The sequence below is a fragment of the Macrobrachium nipponense genome, chromosome 9, assembly GCF_015104395.2.
Source record: "Macrobrachium nipponense isolate FS-2020 chromosome 9, ASM1510439v2, whole genome shotgun sequence".
NCBI classification, from domain to species: domain Eukaryota; kingdom Metazoa; phylum Arthropoda; class Malacostraca; order Decapoda; family Palaemonidae; genus Macrobrachium; species Macrobrachium nipponense.
Window position 1 is genome coordinate 78,294,778 of NC_061110.1, and position 24,892 is coordinate 78,319,669.

The window sequence follows — 24,892 nt, forward strand, 5'->3', positions numbered from 1 at the left end:
AGTCCTGTTGTCCGATTGACTCCTCATAAAAAAAGGCACAGCAGGCAAGACTGCGGCAGCTGGGCAGACAAGCTGGGAAGCTTGTCAAAAAAAAACTGAAGAAGAGCTGTATAGGAAGGTCTTGGAAGCAGAGGAGCTTTCCTCAACAAGCTCATTATTTCAGCTAATCGTCACTTAACAGGAGCCAATGACAGTTCATCTTGTTCTAAAGGTAATGACTGAAGTGGAGAAACATGTCTAGGAGTGGGCAATTGAAACACGTAAATGTGTCCACCGTGATAAACTTTGCATAATTTCATACAGAGTTTAGCATCAAATGGCAAGTGAGATCTGATAACACTACATCATGTGCTCGGGAGCTTGTGGCAGGCACTCAGGAGCTGGTGCCGGGCACTCGGGAACCAATGGCTGGCAGTCAAGAGCTGGTGCCATGTCCCATACAGGCAGCCCCAGTTAACAGTGGCATTGGTATTGGCTATCCGGTTTTACAGCACTTGTCTAGCGATGCTGTTAACTGGATTTTTGGCACCAATTTCCAGTTAGCTGCTCCAATCTCCGGTTAACGGCGCTGATCTCCAGTTAACAGTGGTGCCTGTCAACTGTTAACAGTGCCGATATCATTAAGCAGGTTATTATCGCTGCTATAGCTGATTTTCAGTTAGCAACGATTTTCGGTTAGCAGCGTTGGCCAGGTACTGAACCCCCCTCATTATCCAGGAACTGCCTATATATAGCTACAGTGTAACTACAAGAAAGCTGTGGGCTAGTACTGGCCTTCTTATATCGTTCAACCACTTCTTTACCAACAGTTTGTTTGGGGGTACATGGAGTAATACCACCATTCAAGACTACTTATAGCATAGCACGGGGTATATGAAGGTGGTACGCACATACCAACAACCTTCCTCTTTTCAGTTCTAGACCTCTAATGATTTGGTAATTTGGGTTGGAAGGGTTTGGAGCAAATCAAACAGTATATTAGAGTGCTCAGGAAGGTGGTACACACTGCCAGGCATGCGATGAAGCAAAATAAACATTATTGTTGGCTACCTAGATTTAGACATCTGGATATATACTGTGTATACATACATGCACACATACACATATTCATATACATATAGTATATAGATACAGGCAATCCCCAGTTATCAGCGGACTCGGTGAATGGCGATCCAGTTTTATAGCACTTGTCTAGCACCATCAAATCAGTGATTTATTGCGCCATAATGCACCTAGTTCCAGTTATTGGCACCAAAAGGTGACAATAATAGAGTTATTGTGCCATAACATACCTCAAGGAACCACTGGATATCAGTGCCCCAAGTTTCAGTTAATGGCAGTTTTCGCTTATCAGCACCCTGCTAAGAATAGAACCACCGCCGATAACCAGGGAATGCCTGTAATAAAAACTTTAGTATTTGGAAAAAAGTGTAATCTCTCTGAAATAGATGTAAAAGATTTACATGGTAACACTCACTTGCGGTATCAAGTAAGGCGACTTGAGTAGAAGGGTTATTAGGGTACATCATTTCACCTTGTGCTTTTGGGCAGAAAAGGGATTTTGACGTAAGGAAAAATCTATTTCTGGGCGATTGGTTCGTGTCGCCAGCAAAATATCCTTTAATCCATTATTTCTAAGGTAAATGTACTAACACATACCAGAGAATAAATAAAATAAAGAAAAGGTCAGTACAACTGACTCGCTCACCCTCCAAGAGGGTGTCGGTATGAACACTATGGCGAGTGAGACCACTACCACGAACCGCTTGCCAATAGAAATCTCCCACTACAAAATCCCCACCAGAGGGGAGCCGACCCACAGAGTGGGCAGCAACTACTACTACTCCATCCCATGCTGCCGACTGCTGCGCCTCTGGTGGCCATCCTGAAGTTAGCAGACAATCTTGAGCGATGGGATGGGCAGGGCGGGATTTCGCTGGCGACACGAACCAATCGCCCAGAAATAGATTTTTCCTTACGTCAAAATCCCTTTTCTGGGCTCAGTTCGTGTCGCTGCGCGAAATCGTACCAGAGAAATAGCACAAGATTGTAAAGAATAAAAACAAAAAGACAAAAAAGGGTCTCAAATAAAAGATAACATAAAATAAAGAAATATAATTGCTAATAAATATACATATACACACTGATACAAAAATAGAAATATTACTTAAATTTAACTTAATGCTAATAATATTTCTTAAAATTAACTTAAATTTAACATATATACAGGGTTTACATGGAATATATGTTGAAATCAGTATCGGTGTATAGATATTATGTACAAAGAACTCAAAGCAATTATAACAATAATTTGAATAGAACAAACTTCAATAATAATATAAAAGGGAATGTATATGACTTAATATACAAAACCCGTAACCATTGTAAATACTATGTGTCCCCTAGCATAAAAATAAGGGGATCACATCCAAGAGATCATTATATACAATCAATTGTGAGTGACCCTAGCAAAAAAATAAGGGGCACCCACTATACCATCATAAGAGCAGCTAAGACTCAAGGTAAACGTAGATGAACATGGCAGGTATAGACGAACTGTTGGGTGAGATAGGTAGAAAGGAGGACTGGATCTTCTACTAAAGATTAAGCAGAGTCGGGGAAACTATGTTACCCGCCGCAACTGCTGAAAATTTCAGAGCTTCCAAGGACTTTAAGTAATGACGTTTAAATATCTGTCGGCGATTTCCATCCAGTATATTTTTTTCAGTCATCGAAATTCATATGCTGGAAATAGTTAATTGAGGTGGCTACTGCCCTGACATCATGCGCTTTAGGGAAGGAGTCAGGATTGGCTTGCTTAATAAAGTACAGGATCTGCTGCCTGATGCCTTTAATAGATAAAGTACCACCTTTTTCTCTCTTAAAGAGAGGACCCGATGAGGATGAGGAGGTCCTGGACAGAAAAGGCTCGTAAGGTCGATACTGGGCAAAGAGAAATATCTTGTGGAAGGGGTACAACCTTCCATGGTTCCCACCTCATCAAAGGATCTTCATTCTTTGCTATAAAACTACGTTGCGGAGAAAGTAGCACTTCCCCTGTGGGAAGAAATTCAACATGATCCGGATCCCTGGATAATGCCGACAGTTCTGAAATTCTAGCTCCTGAAGCCAAGCTTAATAAAAATAGAGTTTTTCTTAAGAGCATTATAAATGAACATGTGTCATTATCAGTTTCTGAAGCCAGCTTTAGAACATCATTTAAGAACCATGATACTGACGTAGGCCTTACAGAAGGTCTAAGTCTAGCACAAGCCTTGGGAATAGACGAGAAGTAGGAGTCTGTCAAGTCTATGCTGAAACCAAATTGAAAAATCTTTTTCAAGGCTGACTTGTTTGTCGTAATAGTGCTAGCTGCTAAGCCTTTTTCAAATAAAGACCTGAAAAAGGATATAGCTGAATTGATTGTCATGATTCTAATATCTGATTCTCTCAGGAAGGTTGCTAACTTTTTGACTGCAGCATCATACTGTCTCAAAGTTGAATCTCTTTTATCAGATTCCAAGAAGAGAATATTTTGAGGATCAATATTCGCATCTCTTTTAGCTGCAAACTTCATGAAATCCATAAAGTTAGGGTTTTGAGAATTCCTGAGGAAGCGAACACAGTCTTCGTTTGTACTGACTGGGAGAGCCTGGGATTGGGAATTCGAAGAGGACGAAGACCCAGCTCCAGAATTAGGGGGTACCAATTGCTCTTCGGCCAGTCTGGGGCTACTAGAGCCACTTGACCCTTGAACGTCCTGAGTTTGTTCAGCACCTTCAGGAGAAGATTCACTGGAGGGAAGACATAAATCTTCTCCCAGTTGTTCCAGTCTAGGGCCAGGGCGTCCGTGGCATAGGCCAGAGGGTCCAGGTTGGGGGCCACATAACATGGGAGTTTGTGGTTCGCTTGGGATGCGAAGAGATCCACTTGTAGACCTGGAACTCTCTGAAGAATCCATTGGAACGAACTGTTGTCCAGTGACCATTCCGACTCCAGAGGAACTGATCGGGATAGAGCATCTGCTATGACGTTTCTCACTCCAGCTATATGGGTGGAGGAGAGGTGCCAACTGAACTTGTCCGCCAGGGAGAAGATGGCTACCATGACATGATTTAGATGACGTGATTTGGAGCCTCCTCTGTTTATACAATGGACTACCACTGCGCTGTCTAAGACTAGCTTTATGTGAGAGTACTTTGGCGGACGTAACCTTTTTAGAGTCAAGAACACTGCCATTGCTTCCAGTACGTTTATGTGAAGCTGACGGAACTGGGGTGACCAGGTTCCTTGAACCTTCTTGAACTGAGAATATCCTCCCCAACCGCTTAACGAAGCGTCTGTGTGGATGGTAATCCCCGGAGGAGGAAACTGAAGGGGTACTGATATTGACAAGTTCTTGACTTTTGCCCAAGGGCGTAGACGATTCCGTAGAATCTGAGGGACTGAGGATAATTTGTCCCTGGACCTGACATTTGCTCGTGAGCGCCAGATTCTGGTTAAGACTTTCAGTTTGGCTTTCATCAAGATGTTTGTCACTGATGCAAACTGGAGTGAACCCAGAATCCTTTCCTGGGTTCTCCTTGACGCAAGTTTGTGTCCTAGAAATTGCTTTACTGACTTCGCTATTTCTTTCCTCTTGGCTAATGGAATCGACAGAGTATGGGAGGATAGATTCCATTGAATGCCCAGCCACTGGAAGTTTGACTCCGGAGTGAGTCTTGATTTGGTCCTGTTTATCTTGAAGCCTAGATATTCCAGGAACCGGATTACTTCCAGTGTTGCTTTGTGGCATTCCTCGACTGTTGGAGCCCAAATTAGCCAATCGTCGAGATACGCTACTACCATAATCCCTTGCGATCTTAGTTGTTGGACGACCACTTCCGCCAACTTCGTGAACACCCTGGGTGCTACGTTGAGGCCGAAGGGAACTACCTTGAAGGAGAATGCCTGATCCCCTATCTTGAAGCCCAGATACGGGCGAAAGTGTCTTGCAATAGGGATATGATAGTATGCGTCTGTAAGATCGATAGAGGTGGTGACGGCCCCACGGGGAAGTAAGGTCTGCACCTGCGAGATGGTGAGCATCTTGAACTTGTCGCAGCGAATGGCCAAGTTTAAACGGGACAAGTCTAAGATTACCCTTCTTTTTTGTGAGCCTTTCTTTGGAACGCTGAACAAGCGCCCTTGAAACTTTAATCTGTTGACTCTCGCTATTGCTCCTTTCTGAAGGAGGTCCTCCGCATACTCCGTCAATTCTTTGGATGGAAGTTGGCGGAAAGGTCTGGGTGTGGGCGGATTCGCCACCCAACTCCAACCCAGGCCTTTCGACACAATGCTTTGTGCCCATTTGCTGAATCCCCACCGGTGGCGGAAGAGAAACAGCCTCCCTCCTACCTGGAAGTCCTCATTGGTGTTGGTAGCCTCCGCGGCCACCCCTGAAGTGCTTTCCCCTATTAAGGGACCCTCCCGATCCTCTCTGACGAAAGGATCGCTTACCTCTGCCTCCCTTACCCCCCAGCGGTCATACTTCTGAAAGGCCTGGCCTTCGAACACTTGGTTGAAGGCTGGGGAGACAGCGTAAGAGGTGGAAGGTTGAGGCTGGGGGGAAATCACATAAATAGGCTGTGATTGAGCCTTGGAGGTAGAGGGTTGGGCTGCCTGCACCAACGGAACAGCCGAAACAGGCTGGGCAAACCGTTGCTGTTTCTTTTGGTAAGGCTGGAAACGTCTGGGTTTCTTCTGAGCCTTACCCCTGACAGCTTGATCTTGGCGTCTCTTTGCAGTGAGACCCCAACGATCCTTAAGGCTTTGGTTAAGCCTCGTAGCCTCTGCCTGGACCTCCTTTACCATTGCATCTGGGAAGAGGTCTGCTCCCCAGATGTTTGATGAAAGCAACTTATTCGGTTCATGCCGAATAGTTGCTTCTTGGAGGACATGTTTCCGACAGTTTGTTCTGGCTGTGGCGAACTCGAACAAGTCAGACTGTACCGTTTGAGTCAGTGACTTGGTGATTAGCTTGAACAGTGGCTCGGAACCATAAGCAATGGTAGCCACCTCAGTCATGGCCATGGTGTTGAGAGACCTGGCCAGCCTAGACTTGGCCTCAAACTCTGCCTGAATAAGGCTATCTGGAAGTCTAGGCAGCTTCTCACCAAACTGCTCCATAGCACAGTCCGGTTTGAGTTTGCCCGCAGAAAAAGTGTTGGGCAGATCTTCCCACAAATCTCCGGTTGAGGGAAGTAAAGGAGATGTAGGGTCCGCTTCCTTTAGCTGCGGCAACGAGTCCCCCTTTTGGGCCGCTGGGATAGTGACCGTAGCAATCTTCGTCAGGAAAGGAAGCGGAGTACCCTCTTCCATTGTGAAGATTGTAAATGGACTCTTAAACGGCTGTATCTTAGTGTTTGAACAGTCCATGTCCTCTAAGCACCTGAGCCATTCTCTTTGAGCCTGGTCACGTGAATAGAGGACTGTCTCTTTAGGGACCTTATCATCTCGCGTCATGGCAGCGGCGGTGAGCCTGGCGTAGCCGATGAACGGCGGTTGGAGATCTTTCGGGTAGAACTCGAAGTCCTCAATCCTTCGAGTTCCACATTCCGGGATGGAGATAAGTCCGTCTTGGAAGGGGGCGTATGACGCCACTCTCCAGGGATTGTTCATGCTGAACGGAGGCAGAGAGTCATATGGTGGCAACTGAGGTACCCCTGTGCCGAAAGGTGGGGGAGTAGCTAGCGGAGCTTGGCTTAGTCCGGCGATAATGTTGTCCTGGGAGTTGATCCTATCAGACAACCGGGAGAACATATGTTCCCATACTGTTCTTGAGAGTCCCAACCAGATCCCCCATGTGTTGCAACAGGCCAGCATTGGGATCCAAAGCCGGAGCTGCTGCGGAGGTGGACGGGTAGCTCTGAACAGGGACCAAAGGAAGTGAAGGAACGGTTGACTCCGCTGGAGTGTGTGATCTCTCCTTGGAGGATCTACTCCTTGAGGATTTGGAGCCGGACCCAGAAGCTCTAGACCTCTCTGCTCCGGGGTTTGTAGCCGGAGACTTGCGAGATGTTGACGCCGACGAAGTCTTTTTAGACGACGACGACGTCTTAGTCAAGGTTTTTACCACCGCTTGTCCTTTGACCTTAGGTCTAACAGAAGCTTCAGGAGAAGTATAAAGCTCGGCTCCTGTAAAGCCTTGGAAGGAAGCTGGAGATTGTGCAGGAGTAGAAGATCCAGTGGCGCCTAAGGGAAGCCCTTGGGCGTCCAACGTACTCACCTCGACCAACAGGTCGTCAACACCTACCATCGGCTCAATGTTTAGGTCCAGCGTCGCGACTTCCGACGAGATGTCCTGGCCTGGATCAGTCAACGAAGCGGCGAGCTGCTGCTGAATCCGCGCAATAGTCGGGCCCGCCTCTGTTGGGTCGACGTAGCCCGTTGACTTGCCGCCGGGGAAGATCAGGACCGCCAACCTCTTCTCCAGTATGTAGGGCTGACCCTTGGCGGCGTTCTTCCCAAAACCGCCGACCCAGGCCCGCAGGGTTGCCAGTGCGGTGTCTCTAACAGCCGGAGCCTGGAAGAGAGGGTACTTGTTAGTTTTTTTAAGATTAAACTTAAAATTAAAACTTAAGTACAAGGTTAACTTAAAATTATAGAGGATGCGATATCCCATATAAAATTCGTTTAAGTTTAAGATAAGATTAAAATTAAACTTAAGAACTATAATCTTGTAGGGATTGGCTAACGGAGTTGGAAATACTTACCCCGTCTAAGAGCTGGCTCACCAGATCATAGCAAATCGTGCAGGTCTCGTGATACCAGACTTGGAGGTTCCCGTGCGGAGTCGCGCATGGAGCATGGGACCGGCAGACTTCATGCCCACAGGGGTCCTGGAGCATGGCATTGCATCCCGGATGCTCACAGTTGGTGGTCTGTAAGTGAAAAGACACATGAGCATCCTAAAAGATATCACTTACAGGCTAAAGGTTAAAAGAACTCCGTTGCATGCCGGAGCGCGAAAAAATTTCGGGCATAACCCCTCCCTTACCGCCTGAATAGGCTATAACCCCGGAGAGATCCGGTGTGAGCATGCAATGGAGGGGAGGTTTAATGTAGCTTAAATTAAACTTAATATAGTTTAAATTAAAAACTAAACTTAAACCTAAAAACATGGGACGTACCGGACTAAGTCCGGTGCGTGGCGGAGCGTGACGCGATATCAGCGCGACGGGGTGGTTAGTAGAGACCAACTGTATGCCGCAGTCCGCCCGTCAGGGTGAACTAGCACCTTTCCACGTGGATGCCGGAGCTCCGGTAGATAAAGAGCCCCAGTAAGGTGGGAAAGGGCGAGAGGGCAAACAGACTCGAGCTAGCAACGGAGCGACGGAGAAACGACGGAGGGGGGGGGGAAGAGGCCAGTCCCCCCCCCCCCCCCCACCTTAGCCATCCGAGCGTACCGAGAAGCTGGAGAGGTCGAGTCCAGTCTGGGTCTGTACCGTCCCCCTACTCCCTCCGCCTAGGGGGAGAGGGAGGCAGGCCCGGGTATGCAGAGCGAGCGTGGGCAGACCAACCCTCCCCCGGCCCTATGGAAGAGCGGGAGGAGGGAAAGATGACTGGACAGGCGTCTGGCTGCTCCGTGATCACGTAGTGACCACGGAGCGGTAACAAGAGATACAATGAAACAATAAAGCCTAGGATACACAACCGACTGATCAGAGAGATGCTATAGAGAAGCAACCGAACTGAAGAGCGGAAGCACATGTGACCAATAGGACATAACCTAGGCTAGGTGAAGCCAGACGCCGAACACTAACATAAACATAATATATATAATAAACAAAATCACTAAATGTAAAGAAAGAAAATAAAATAGTAGGAGAAAAAATCCAGGAGTGTACGACTAACCCGAAAGAAAGTCTACCACTCAAAGCTAGCCGGGGCCGATACTAAGAGCTGTGGCTAGGGTCTGGATGGAAGATGCCTACGCAAGGTGAAAAGACATGCATGCATGACATAAACCACGTAGGCTGTACCCTTAAATTAAATAGGATAACTAATAACAGAGCGTAATAAGTAAGGGAAGGTTCTGGGTATGGAAGACCAAGAACGAACCCGCCACGAGGCAGAACCATGCTGCCATGCTTCCGACCTAGAGCTCGTATTTATACCTAAAAAACGGCAAATACTGACTCAAGGCCGGAAAAAACCAAATAGCAATAAACACTGATTACTTAACTTAGCTGCTGCAATGGCTGTACGCTCCATGATGAATAAATCCAGTAAAAAAGGGCACAAAAACACAGAGCAAAAAAGGGCACGTGTATACGCTGTGCGCTAACTGAAAAGGATGGCCACCAGAGGCGCAGCAGTCGGCAGCATGGGATGGAGTAGTAGTAGTTGCTGCCCACTCTGTGGGTCGGCTCCCCTCTGGTGGGGATTTTGTAGTGGGAGATTTCTATTGGCAAGCGGTTCGTGGTAGTGGTCTCACTCGCCATAGTGTTCATACCGACACCCTCTTGGAGGGTGAGCGAGTCAGTTGTACTGACCTTTTCTTTATTTTATTTATTCTCTGGTATGTGTTAGTACATTTACCTTAGAAATAATGGATTAAAGGATATTTCGCGCAGCGACACGAACTGAGCCCAGAAATTATTGAATGCGTTGTAGGCTTTGACGCACTTGCTTATTGTAATAAGTGAAAAAAATGATGTAACCAAGAAACCATGTTCATTATTTTAAACATAGAAGTGTGAAAATGTAAAATACGTATCTTCTACACAAGTATAAAACCTTTGGTAATTTTGTTTTCTGTGCTTCTTTTCTCCTGTCTTCTTTTTCTGGAGATACTTCGGTAAAAAGTTCATATGTGAAGAGGAATGAATATACTAGCCACATAAAGTATGACCCATGTATTTTTATATTTATTTATTATTTCATTACCAAGAAAATTGGTTCGATAGCGAATGCAATGTTTACATTTGGCTAAACTTTATGGTAAAGAAGAGGTTAATTGGAACTGGATCTGAACGCTGATCCACATCATCCAAAGGGTCTTAAGTGGACTACAAGAATCCAGGAATTGTTTCCACCGCCTCCTGTCCACATCGGAATCGTTGGAGGTGACTTCACTGCAGGGCTGCAATTCATACGATAATTATAGTACATGTATGATTATACTGCCTCTGGTAAGATGTATGATACCTTCCAACTATCGTACATTTTATACGATAATTCCAAGATTTTAGCTTTTACTATTGATTAAAAAGCAAGATTAAATGTTTTCCTGATAAAGATTCTGCTATTTATTATACACCACCTTCATATTACTGTAGAGCATAAGGTAGTGGTAAAATATACAATAATTTTTCACATAAATACAAAATATTTTTACAATAATTTTGGTAGAGAAATTAAAATTTTGAAGTATCAGTGCAATAAATTGGTGCACTCCTAATGAGACACCTTTCCAGTGGCAGTCTGTCGACACCTGGGATAGCGTAACAGGGTTGACTGGGGAAGCAACAACTCAGCCACTGTACTTACTACTACACCTATTTTCTTACTAAACTTAGATTCAAGACAGGCAATGGCAAAAGGGTCGGAAGCAAGGAAGCCAGGCACAGGAGTAGGTGGACGAAAAGTAGGACAAAGATTAGGAGAAAAGTTGGGAATAGGAGTCGAAGAAATAGCAGGCTAACTTCTAATCTAGGTTAGGAGTTGTTTCTAGACTATGTGACCATCTCTCGGCTCTAGAAGCTGCTTTCCTCTTCCTATCCCTTTCTAACTTGTCAAGGTGAGATCTAAGAACTTTCCACTTTTTCTCATCCCACTCAAGTAATTCAGCACAAATTTTCTTCCTACTACACTCTTGTCCCCTGCACTTACTGCAAACTGTATATGAATCATAGCAAGCTTTGGTCAATCTTACTATCTTTGCTACAATAATGAAGGCCAAGGGAACTAGAATCAGACATAATATGGAAATCCTGATCCTAAATATTAATAAGCTAATCTAAACTTGAAGGCTACTCAAATACAGTGATATGTACTGCACTGAAGTCCATTCAAGACAAACAAAATCAAGGAAAAGGGAAAAGGATACTTCAATGGCGCCGATGTATGACACACCACAGCAGAAACACAATTCAACTAACCGGCTGGTTGTTTTCCACCAAGTGCTCTGATAGTAGGCAGCACCTGTCACTTACACAAAACAATTGAATTGCTACCATGAATTTTTTTAAAAAGGCTGCTGTGCAAGTAGAAACCTTAGCTATGTAAATACTTGTTAAGTTACTTATATAAAAAAAATTTTTTTTGCAGAACTGTGGGTAAATCAAGAGTCTGAAAAAGCAGAAAATAAGTAAAAGTGAAATGTGTTACATTAACCCAAAAACATAAAAACTTTCTAAACAATGCATCAGAAGTTTATGATACATTCATGTGCCAAGAGGAAAATCTTTCAGTACAATACTATATCAACAAGAGTATATTACATTATGCATATGTTTAAATATCTAATATGTACTGTATAGCTAAACAAGTACTACTGGACTGAACAAATGTGCTTGTTAATAAAAATATGGTTACATTTATGATCAAGAATGAATGAATATCATATTTCTATTTTGTTGTTTAATGTGTTAAATATATTATTTTAGGTGATGTTACATCAGAATCCCTCCACAGTAGTAAAGAGATAAAAATGTATCTCTAATAATTTAATCTGGGTAAACCACACCAGGGAAACTTGAAGTGGAAATCCGTTGCACCAAGATTAGTACCCAGTAGGCCTCTAGTTATCAAACTCACCTTAGTCAACTTTACAAGACACTCTGGAGGACCTGAAGAATTGAACAGACGACTTTTAACACTGCATCTTGGAGAAGGTTCAGCAGATTTACTTCCCACAGAGTTTTGATAGTCATTAGGACTAAGGGTGTTCACCGTTTTGGTTGAAGATGACTGTAATAAGGAATTCGAGAGCACTTACATAAATTTTTCATTTCTAAAAAGTGCATCAAAACAAGCCCATTCGAAGCCTAGCATATAGATCCTATTTATTTGAAGAAAATTAATTGCTCAAAGGTTAGGTGTTATTAAATATCTTGTTTCACTATGTGAGTTTATTTGGTGCCTGTTTGGCTTTCTCTGGCAAAACAGATGCCCAGCAGGCCTCACTTCAAAAACAAAAATTCTTGATGGTTTATTCTGTTAGTATCGCTGATCCAGTTATTGGTAGAGTAGCCGTCACCGTCACTAAATATGAATAATTTTAATTTTTTCTTGAATAATAACATATTTCCATTGGATTTAACTTTTCCATCTTTAGGAAATGACTTGGAAAAGTGATCCTATCCCTCCTCTTTCTCGTCTTTCCACTCCAAAGACACGTAAAAGCAATGTTGAAAAATTTCTCAGATGATGCCTAACTCAGAATTTTATGTATCATTAGACCAACAACTTTTTAAAAGTTGATAGAACTGTTGCTGCTCGTAAATATTGAGTGACAACAACCACAACAAGGAATTCGGTGATTCTTTGTTTTAATTTCATGTCAAGTACAAATAACAGGGATTTTAGTTACAGTGAGCAGTGGTGAATTGTAAACAAACAAAAAAAAACTTCCATGCTCTTCCTTAGTTGGCATGGCTTGTTTTGCCTGGCATGGTATACAGTCTAAACAAACAACTGGCATGTTCCAAGATTTTCTCAGGTCACTTTGACTTCTAATTTGACCCAAATCAACTTTTGTTATCTCTAAAAACTTCAGTGCTCAGCACAAAGACTGGCTTGTTTCCGTTTTACTGACTAATCAACATGGCAGACCAGCTCTACAATAAGGTTAATCTACACGTTTCCTGATTATGTAGAAGCCCATCCATATTTCTAGCGGTGTACTTCATATTGCCTGGTTTATCAAATATTTCAGCCACACCGAGGCCAGAGCCAATGAATTTACAGACACTTATGACCAAGCTGTCTATACTACTGGGTATCTAAATTTAAGTACTTCCAGAACTGTTATTAACAAAAAATACTGTGGTTATATATCACCTGAAAGATGTTACAATTTTTGAAAGTAAATTGTGTTTTTCCTAACTATACAAACATGAGGTCCTTTACAACAGGGATATACTTGCAGCCTTAGCAGCTGGAATACGGCCGTTGAAATCTTGAACAAGGTGGTTAGGCAGTAGCTATCGCCCAGTAGGCGGGGAGACCTGCCTGCCTGGACGTAAACACTCCAATTTACTTGAGGCTCATGTTTCAGACTGAGGGGTGGCATGAGGTGGGCAATTAGTGTCAAGGACCTCAGGTTTGTATAGTTAGGAAAAATAGTTTACCGTACTTTAAAAAATTATGATTTGTTCCTACACGACATACAAACCCTCAGTCCTTTACAATACGAAGATTCACTCTTTGGAAGGAGGAATCTGAGTGAGTCTCTAGAACTGACTGGAGTTCAGCACACCTGGGCAATTCCTCCTGGTTGAAAGAGCAAGGAGGAGTGCCCTGCCTCTTGACACATTGATCAGAGTCTAAGAACCGCAAGATCAAAAGTCAGACCTCAGGGCCTTTTTGTAATGAGAGAGGAATCGTAACTCATACAAAAACGCAGTGAAGAATATAAAGAATCGGAGGTATTAAGGCAAAGAATATGAAGAATCAAGAGGTATTAAGGCAAAGATATGAGATGTTCCTGCCTTATTGCCTGTATCTGCTTCCTCCCCTTGGTAGAGGAAGGAGTGCGATAGCTTCTATGATTCTGATAAAAAAAAAACAGAAAAGAAACTCGATGCGTAAGGTTACCGCATCAAACACCTGACCAGCCAGTGTAAGTTTGAGTCCTATTCTAAACTCAAACAAAGAGAAGTAGAAGGATGGGGAGGGGAAAGGAGGAGAGACCAGTCACTCTCGCATCCTTTTACCTCTAGAGCTGCACACCATGGGAAAGAGATGCAACTTGTCCTCTTGGCAAGCTCGTAGTGGAGAAAGAAAATTGACATCCAATGAAGGGTGTCACGTCTCCGCAGGTCCAGCAACCCATCAATAGGACAAATTAATGATTGATCTGGATCAATAAAAACAATGTTCAAAGGCATAGATGATCATGAAGGATTCGACATCCGAGACAGAGTTGCGACATGATAACCCGCCTTTTGAAGGGTGATGCCGAAGATGATCCATGCAACAAGTCTACCCTCTTTGCCACTGCCAGAGAGAAATGGGATGCAGCCTTGAAAACATATAAAAGAAAGATCTCACCTGGAAACTTGTGACTAACGACCAGTCAGCAAAAGCTCACAAACACACATCTTCACTAGAAGACGGCCACAAGTAAACTGGAGTGTTTACATCCGGGCAGGGCGGGTCCCCCCACTTACTGGGCAGTAGTTACTGCCTAACAACCTTGTTCAAGATTTTAATGGCCGTATTCCAGCTGTTACGTCCGCAAGTATATCCCTATTGTAAAGGACCGAGGGTTTGTACAATGTTTATCATGTAGGAACAAACGTGATTTTACAGCCATGAAGAGGACTTAAATTAATGTTAACTTCATTATGAAGACAAGAAAACTATAAAAACTTGGTTTATTGCTCAAGCAAAAGCCAGGACAATGCTCAACTTCACAAGACAATTAAAAAAACAGCACATACTGTATGTAGCCAAAAATCACAGATGCACAATTAAACTTTGCTTGAGATCCTCAGGAAGCAAATAATGCTTACATATTTGATAGGAGAAATCTTAATAAAATAAAACTACTATACATGAAATAGCTCAGGCTCATCTGTGGTGGACAAAATTAAAATATTAAAAATTTCTTGAACTATTGAGTATTTTGCTAGATATACACAACTACAGTCATTGGTTTACATGTATTCACTGGCGCACAAGATGAGTTGCAGGGTACTGCCTGCTCGCCAGTCGGTACCCATCACTATCCTTTAGCAATCAAGGTTATGTGGGGTTGGCTGAAGTGAGATTATGGTAAAAGGCTTTGCTTTATATGTCTGAAACATACAAAAACATTTTGAAATCTGGTAGATTATTATTTGTTTCTACTAGTTAGTGGGGGCCGGTACCCAGGTGGTGAGGCTGGGTGCCACGGCCCCAGACTATGTGACTGTACTACTCTAAAGTAACATTTATCTAACACCGGAGTTTTTATGCCAAGCTAACGCTTGAACTTTTTATTTCCTTTTCTTGTTATTTCCTATGTTTTTGTACCTGCCCTACTTGTCAGAATGTAAGAATTCACAATTCAATGTTTACCGTAAACTGCCAACCGAGCAGTATTTTTCCCAGATGTAATTTTCATCTGTATCTTAACCATATTCAGCTCCGATTTGAAAATGGCTTGGTCTTGTTAGTAAGGTATTCACTGAGTAGGGAAAGACTCTATCCCTCACCCCTCTTTAACCCCTATTGCTAATAAATTGTTCTGTCAGCTGTTAAGCACTTACGTGGGATTCCGCACCAGTGAAAAGTGCTTACAGACAACAGACAGAGCAAACTACTGTTTTTTGTAGTAAGAGGAGAATATACACCATCTCTGTATCAAATATTTACTCCTCAAGTGGAAGAATTATCGCAAGGAACAAGCTATTATCCATATGACTTAACTTGTTGCACCTCACTGGTACTGTACAGCAGGTCCTCACTACGTACTATGTATTTTAGTGTTAGAGTCAGGTCAACTTCATGGAGTGTGGGAAACACATTACACCCACAACAAAGAGGGACAGCTGAATATTGCACATACAATCCATGGTTGTGAAAGACCTACTACGACATTACATATTCCAGGTTGTTTCTGCTCTTGATCTGAATACTTGAAATTCTACTTCCAAGGGAGCTAAAGCTCCAATAGCCCCATTCCATGACAAACCTGTGGTTGATTCATCAAGTTTTTGATAACTGAAAAAAAATGTCACCAACCAACTAGCACACTTTCTCCTTTCAGAAATTCCAACCCTTAATGGATAATTTAAAAAGCTGGAAATCTGGCACCCATCAAAAAGGGTAATTTCTTCTCATGGCTTAAGAAATAGAGGAATCAAGAGAAAACCGTTATCTTTAGACAAAATGTCTTTGGCTAAGGATCTGTCTTATAGGAGGAAGTTTACCTTTACCCCTGCTCACATCAGGTCTGAACTACAAGATTTACATTCAGCCAAAAGTACTGGAGAGGGAAAAGATAGAAAGGTTATAAAATACAAAATATTTTCAAGAAGGAAATGATCACATTTTGTAAAAGATTCACCATTTTGCGGTGTTGTACGATTTGTTTGTACTATATAAGTTTTCCTGTGCCACTATTACTGTGTTACTGTTTCACCCGTAAGAGATAAATTTCCTTCTAATTTGGTATTTGTGTATCGTGTATCTTTACAGTATTAGTAGGTTAATGTTCCTCACTTCAAACCTATGGTAGGCAGAAGACTATTTTTGGACAAATTTGTTATCTCTTTCTTTTAAGTTTTTTAATTAAACTAAAAATTGTGTCAAGTTTTGCTTGTCATTACAATGGAGTCTTTTTAATTGATTGTATAGAGTGTGATATCAATATTTCTACTTTTAATTTTACTTTGTACCTAATATGCTGTGTAAGGTGAGGTGAAATAGCTGAAAATACCACACTTCTATTTGTTATGGTTTTTGAAGATATACAGTATAAGAATACTGTTAGGAACTGCAAAAAAAAACTGGATTGTGGTGAAAATTATTTCTCATGAAATACTTAATAGTACTTACTTTTGAGTTTTATAAGCTGCGCCATTAGTAATAGTACTGTAGTTAATTAATTTCTCTTAAGTTAGGCATATGTGTCAGTTTTCCAGTATCAGAATACTGTTAAGGCTGAACATGATTATAATTAGAATTAAGTGATGACAGATATCTTCTCAAACACAGGTTAAAGTATAATAAAGTTAACCTTAAAATTTGCCTCATAAAATTATTTTTAATTTACTAAATGATAAAAAATGTATCTTTTAAAATTAATTTTTTTTTTCAAATTTTTGTTTGCAATATTAAATGGCACTTTAGAAACGTGACTCACTTGGTGAAAGTTTCAGACAAGGCTTCAACAGTGCTGTATAAAGTATTAATTATAATTGATAACCACAAGTTTAAAAGGGCAGTTAAAGTTTAGAAATATCAGAGTGAAATTAAATAAATACAGAACTGGTGGATTTATGGCATTTTTTTCTCGAACAGAAAGCTTTTGCATGTCAAAGAAGATTACATGTTGGATTTGTGTCAAAATCAATGTATACACAGGACTTACATAGAAAAAAGAATAAAATAAAATGTATAATGAAGTTCCTTATCACACTGAATAAGGATTTATATACCCCCATCCAAATTATACTTGAGCAGCACTAATTGTGGATGGGGTGCACCAAAATATTATCTTGTGTTGTACTGAAAAAAATATTTTTACAGGATTGTAAGAAGAAAATAGGATATGTAAACTAAAATGTATTACATTAACCCCTCAACTTAACAGACCTTTATATACAAGATGGATTTTCTTCAAAGAACTATTAAATTACATGATAAACATTCTGTGCATTTAGTTTGGAAAAAAAATTATTTGGAATAACTGTTAACTATTACATATGCATTTTTAAAGTTCTAGAGAAGGCTCTATACTATAAGTCTAATCAGAATTGAAACACACCCCAAAAGTAGTTGATAAGTTGAGGGGCTATGAATGTGCATACGTTTAAAAATTTGATAAAGTTGAATGAGTAGAGTGCCTCAAAAAAGTGTGCCTGTCAACAAAAATATTGTTGTCTGTATGATTAAGAATGACCGAGTGTTATATTTTCAATCCCTTCTGTATTTTTAAAGATATTAAGTATTTTATCTTAGTGAGAAGACTTCCAGAATCCCTTCAGGATAATAGAAATAATAGTAGAAGTTTAGTTTTATCTGAGCAAACAGAAATGGAGAAACTTGAAATGGAAATTCATTGCACCAAGGCTGATACTGAGTAAATCTATTGGAATCTAACTCACCTTAGCCAGCTTTACAAAACACTCTGGAGGACCTGAAGAACTCAGCAGATGACTTTTATCACTGCATTTTGGAGAAGGTTCAGCAGATTTATTAACTGCCTCAGAATTTTGACAGTCACTAGGACTGAGGTTGCTCACTGTTGTTTTGGCAGAAGATGACTGTAATAAGGAATTCAAGAGCACTTAAATTTTCATTTATAAAGAGCGCATTGCACCAAGCCCATTCGAAATCACATGTAATATATAGATCCCATCTGTTTGAAAAAATTTTAATTTCTCAATGGTTAGGTGTTATTAACTATACATTACTTCATACTCGTTTGTCTACTAAGTTTTTTCTAATACTGTACACCAAACTTTTACTGGAACTTTTCTAATTCACATTGCCTCATTGATGGATGTAAAGGTCATGTTGGTTCACTGCTGATTAATCAGACAGTATTCAGTCACTGCTGTGGGTGAAAAACTGGATATGAAGGCTGTAGAAATCAGCTAATGATAAAAATAGTGGGTTAGTTTTCGTGTCTAGCTTTAGAAGATTAAGCTAACATGACTTAACTTACAAAAACTTTCTCAATTTCTTGATAAAACAAACAATGGGTTTTGCAAACATTCAAAGAGATGCATCCGAGACTTGTTCTCATCCGATATTTGTATCTCAATTCACTTGAGCAGAGGTATTATTAGACCCTCAATGTTTGGGAGTTGATATAACTACAGTTGCTCATTTGCATGAGTGACAACCACCACAACTACCAATTCAAGGGTGATTATGTGTATTTTAATTTTATATTAAGCACATCACTAATTCTGTCTAAAATCATAAAAAGCTATGGTGAAATGTCAAAGAAAAAAGGGTTATCTCTCATGTTTGATGAAACAGTGGTCATGTTGGTTTTGTTTTGCCAAGCTTGATGTTTAGGGTCTAATTAGACAATTAATATGCTGTCAGAATTTTTGCTAGGTCACTTTAACATCTAAATTTAAAATATTTTGACTCAAGTCAACTTTTGTTATCTGCAGAAACTTCAGTATACTTAGCACAAAGACTGGCTACTTGTATCTGGCATAGCATGCCAGCTCTATAATTAGGTTGATTGTCAAATGTTTCCAAATGATAAAAAAGACCACCCAAATTTATAGTGATGTACTGGATATTATATAGCTAATATTAAATATTTCGGTCATAGTTGGAGCCAAGCCAAAGAATTACTTGACATTTATGACCAAACTGTCAGTATTGTACACTTCTTGTACTACTTCTAAAACTATTAAAACAACTGGGAGTATTTAAAAGCTATACAAATGGCTAAAATTAATGGTCAACTTTGCTAGAAGATTCGATACAGTACGTTGACAAAATGAAAGAAGTACAACCAGAGCTCTGCTGGAAGTTCCAGTAAGCAAATATTGTTAACAGATTTGCCAAGAAAAATAAAAATTTTAAAATGAAAGTACTACTAAGAACAGCAGGGGCAAAACTCATTTTAGCTGGAAAAAGAAAAAAAAAAAGTGCACTGGCACTTGTATTTACCATCTCAAAAATAGCATTGTTGGATGAGACTACAGTGCCATCACCTGTATAAAGCTACTGGTACTTGGGGACTATGGCATCAGGCAAGCGGCTACCATATTTGACGACATATAAGACTCTTTTTCCCTTAAAAGGGATTTTGACGTAAGGAAAAATCTATTTCTGGGCGATTGGCTCGTGTCGCCAGCGAAATATCCTTTAATCTATTATTTCTAGGGTAAATGTACTAACACATACCAGAGAATAAATAAAATAAAGAAAAAGGTCAGTATAACTGACTCGCTCACCCTCCAGGAGGGTGTCGGTATGAACACTAGGCGAGTGAGACCACTACCACGAGCCAAATGCCAATAGAAATCTCCCACTACAAAATCCCTCCAAGAGGGGAGCCGACCCACAGAGTGAGCAGCTCGTACTACTACTACTCCATCCCATGCTGCCGACTGCTGCGCCTCTGGTGGCCATCCTGAAGTTAGCAGACAATCTTGAGCGAAGGGATGGGTAGGGTGGGATTTCCGCTGGCGGACACGAAGCCTAATCGCCCTATGATAAATAGATTTTCCTTACGTCAAAATCCCTTTTCTGGGCTCAGCTCGTGTCGCTGCGCGAAATCGTACCAGAGAAATAGCACAAGATTGTAAACAAAAGTAATAAAATGAGAATAAAATAAAATAAATCAGAATAGGTCTCAAATAAAAGATAAAATATATAAGAATAGACTATAATTGCTAAAAGATACATATACACTGGGGTATAAAAATAGAAATATGCTTAAATTACCCTTAAATCTAATCATGTTTGTTAACATAAGGTAATTACATATGTACAGGTAAAATTAGTTTACATGTATCAATGTGTTTATCGTGTAACAGCATGTATCAAAAGTATAGTAGCAATTAATAAAAACAATCAACAATAATAATATATAAAGGAATGTATATGACTTAATATACAAAACCCGTAATCATTATAATATGATGTATCCCCTAGCATAAAAATAAGGGGAAACATCCATGAGATCAATGTTTATAATCATTTGTGAGTGTCCTAACCAGACAATAAGGGGCACCCACTACACTATCACAAAAGCAGCTAAGACACAAGGTGAATGCAAATGAACCAGGTAGGAATAGACGAACTTTTGGGTGAGGCAGGTAGAAAGGAGGACTGAATCTTCTACTACAAACTAGCTAGAGTCAGGGGAAACTATGTTACCCGCTGCTACTGCTGGGAATTTCAGAGCTTCCAAGGACTTAAGGTAGTTGACGTTTGAAACACTGTCGGCGATTTCCATCCAGTTTACTTTTTCAACTCATCGAAGTTCATATGTTGGAAATAATTAATTGAGGTGGCTACTGCCCTGACATCATGTGCTTTCGGGAAAGAGTCAGGATTGGCTTGCTTAATAAAGTACAGGATTTGTTGCCTGATGCCTTTAATGGATAAAGTTCCACCTTTTTCCCTCCTAAAGAGGGGACCCGACGAAGATGAGGAGGTCCTAGACAGAAAGGCTCGTAAGGTTGTAAGCTGGGCAAAGAGATACATCTTGTGGAAGGGGTAGTACCTTCCAAGGTTCCCACCTCATCAAAGGATCTTCATTCTTTGCTAAAAGCTACGTTCCGGAGAAAGTAGGACTTCTGTGGGAAGGAACTGAATATGATCCGGGTCTCTGGATAGAGCCGACAGTTCTGAAATTCTTGCTCCTGAAGCTAAGCTTAATAAGAATAGGGTTTTTCTTAAGAGCATTATAAACGAGCAATGTGTCATTATCGGTTTCGGAAGCCAGTTTTAGAACATCGTTTTAAGAACCATGAAACTGACGTAGGCCTTACAGAAAGGCCTAAGCCTAGCACATGCCTTAGGAATAGACGAGAAGTAGGAATCCGTCAAGTCTATGTTAAATCCAAATTGAAATATCTTTTTCAAAGCTGACTTGTTTGTCGTAATAGTGCTAGCTGCTAAACCTTTTTCAAATAAGGATCTGAAAAAGGATATAGCTGAATTAACTGTCATGATTCTAATATCCGAATCTCTCAGGAAGGTTGCTAACTTTTTTTTGACAGCAGCATCATACTGCCTCAAAGTCGAATCCCTTTTATCGGATTCCAAGAATAGAATATTCTGAGGGTCAATATTCGCATCTCTTTTTGCCGCAAACTTCATGAAATCCATAAAGTTAGGGTTTTGAGAATCCCTGAGGAAGCGAACACAGTCTTCATTTGTACTGACTGGGAGAGCTTGGGACTGGGGATCTGAAGAGGACGAAGGCCCAGCTCCAAAATTAGAGGATACCAGTTGCTCTTCGGCCAGTCTGGGGCTACTAGAGCCACTTGACTCTGAATGTCCTGAGTTTGTTCAATACTTTCATGAGGAGATTCACTGGAGGGAAGACGTAAATCTCTCCCAGTTGTTCCAGTCTAGAGCCAGGGCGTCCGTGGCATAGGCAGAGGGTCCAGGTTGGGGGCTACATAACACGGTAGTTTGTGGTTCGCTTGTGATGCGAAGAGGTCCACCTGTAGCCCTGGGACTCTTTGAAGGATCCATTGGAACGAACTGTTGTCCAGTGACCATCAGACTCTAGGGGTATGAGTCGGGATAGGGGCGTGCTATGACGTTTCTTACTCCAGCTATGTGAGTGGAGGAAAGATGCCAACTGAACTTGTCTGCCAGGGAGAAGATGGCTATCATGACGTGATTTAGATGACGTGACTTGGAGCCTCCTCTGTTTATACAATGTACTACCACTGCGCTGTCCAGGACTAGCTTTATGTGGGAGTACTTGGTGGGCGTAACCTTTTTAGAGTCAAGAACACTGCCATTGCCTCCAGTACGTTTATATGGAACTGACGGAACTGAGGTGACCAAGTCCCTTGAATCTTTTTGACCTGGGAATACCCTCCCCAGCCGCTTAAGGACGCGTCTGTGTGGATTGGTGACCCCTGGTGGAGGGAACTGGAAGGGGGTACTGACATTGATAAATTCTTGACTCTCGCCCATGGCCGAAGTCGATTCTTTAGAATCAGAGGCACTGAGGATAGTTTTGTCCCGGACCTGACGTTTGCTCGCGAGCGCCAGATTCTGGTTAGGTCTTTCAGTTTGGCTTTCATTAAGACGTTTGTCACTGATGCAAACTGGAGAGAACCCAGGATCCTTTCCTGGGCTCTCCTTGACGCTAGTTTGTGACTTAGAAATTGCTTGACTGACTTTGCTATTTCTTTCCTTTTGGTTGATGGAATCGACAGTGTGGGATGATAGATACCATTGAATGCCCAGCCACTGAAAGTTTGACTCTGGAGTGAGTCTTGATTTGGTCCTGTTTATTTTTTTTGAAGCTAGATATTCCAGGAACTGAATCACTTTTCAGAGTAGCTCTGTTGCATTCCTCGACTGTTGGGGCCCAGATCAACCAATCGTCAGAGATACGCTACTACCATGATCCCTTGCGATCTGAGTTGTTGCACTACCACTTCCGCTAGCTTCGTGAACACTCTGGGTGCCACGTTGAGTCCGAATGGAACTACCTTGAAGGAGAATGTCTGGTCTCCTATCTTGAAACCCAGATACGGACGGAAGTGTCTTGCAATAGGGATATGATAGTAAGCGTCTGTAAGATCGATAGGGAGGGTGAACGGCCCCACCCGGGGAAGTAGGGTCCGCACCTGTGAGATCGTGAGCATCTTGAACTTGTCGCAGCGGATGGCTAAGTTTAAGCGGGACAAGTCTAAGATTACCCTTCTTTTTTGTGAGCCTTTTCTTTGGCACGCTGAACAAGCGACCTTGAAATTTTAATCTCTTGACTCTCGCTATAGCTCCTTTTTGAAGGAGATCGTCTGCGTACTCTGTCAATTCCTTTGGAAGGAAGTTGACGAAAGGTCTGGATGGAGGTGGGTTCGTCACCAGCTCCAACCCAGAACCTTTTGACACTATGCTCTGAGCCCATTGGCTGAAGTTCCACCGGTGGCGAAAGTGAAACAGCCTCCCCACCCCCTACCTGAAGTTCTTCATTGGTTCTGGTAACTGCCTCGGCCTCCTCTGAAGTGCTTTCCCCTGTTAAAGGGGCCTCCCGATCCTCTCCCACGAAAGGAACGCTTACCTCTACCTCCCTTACCCGAGCGGTCATACTTCTGAGAAGCTTGACTCTCGAAGGCTTGATTGTAAGCTGGAGAGATGGCGTAAGAGGTGGAGGGCTGAGGCTGAGGGGATATCACATAACTTGGCTGTGATTGACCTTTAGAAGTGGAGGGTTGGGCTGTCTGCACTAACGGTACTGTTGGAACTTGTTGAGGAAGCGTAGTTGCTTCTTCTGGTAAGGTTGAACGCCGGGTTTCTTTTGTCCCTTACCTTTAGGAAGTCAGTCTTGCCTCCTCTTAGCCGAAAGGCCCCAACGATCCTTAAGGCTCTGGTTTAACCTGGTAGCCTCTGATTGGACCTCCTTAACCATAGCTTCTGGGAAGAGATCTGCTCCCCAGATGCTAGACGAGAGTAACCTATTCGGTTCATGCCGAATGGTTGCCTCTTGTAGGACATGCTTCCTACAATTCGTCCGAGCAGTGGCAAACTCAAACATATCTGACTGTACCGTTTGAGTCAGGGCTTTGGTCATGAGCTTAAAAATCGGTTCTGATCCATAAGCCATGGTAGCTACCTCAGACATAGCCATAGAATTGATGGATCTGGCTAGACGCGATTTTGCATCAAACTCAGCCTGAATAAGGCTATCTGGGAGCCTGGGTAGCTTTTCACCAAACTGCTCCATAGCACAGTCCGGTTTGAGTTTGCCAGCTGAGAATGTATTCGGCAAGTCTTCCCACAATTCTCCAACTGAGGGGAGCAACGGAGAAGTGGGATCCGCTTCCTTCAACTGCGGTATAGTTCCCCCTTCTGGGGCCGCTGGGAGGTTTCGACCTCGCGATCTTGGTTAGGAACGGGAGCGGGGTACTCTCATCCATTGTAAAAATGGTAAAGGACTCTTAAATGGTTTGTATCTTGGATGTTAGAACAATCCATGTCCTCTAAAACACCTGAGCCATTCTCTCTGAGCCTGGTCTCGTGAGTAGAGTACTGTCTCCTTAGGTACCTTATCGTCCCGCACCATAAGCCGACGGCGTAAGCCTTGCGTAGCCTATGAACGGAGGCTGGAGGTCTTCCGGGAAGAACTCGAAGTCCTCTATTCTTCGAGTCCCAAATTCCGGTATTAGAGATGAGACCGTCTTGGAAGGGGGCGTATGACGCTACTCTCCACGGATTGTTCATAGAGAACTGAGGTAGTGAGTCATACGGAGGAAGTTGGGATCCACTCGTGTTGGACAGTGGAGGAGAGGCTAGAGGAGCTTCT

At 42.1% G+C, this 24,892-nt stretch overlaps 1 protein-coding gene across 1 annotated transcript in view; it reads right to left on the reverse strand.

Annotated features, from left to right (window-relative positions):
* The window catches only part of LOC135218026 (uncharacterized), a 182,417-nt gene extending 164,219 nt beyond the window's left edge, over positions 1-18,198 (reverse strand). The window contains exons 1-2 of the mRNA XM_064254172.1: positions 18,024-18,198; positions 11,803-11,955 (exon numbers count right to left, since the gene is read on the reverse strand). The gene's annotated coding sequence lies outside the window, so the exon portion shown is untranslated. The remainder of the gene's footprint in view (positions 1-11,802; positions 11,956-18,023) is intronic.
* Between the last annotated feature and the right edge of the window lie 6,694 nt (positions 18,199-24,892).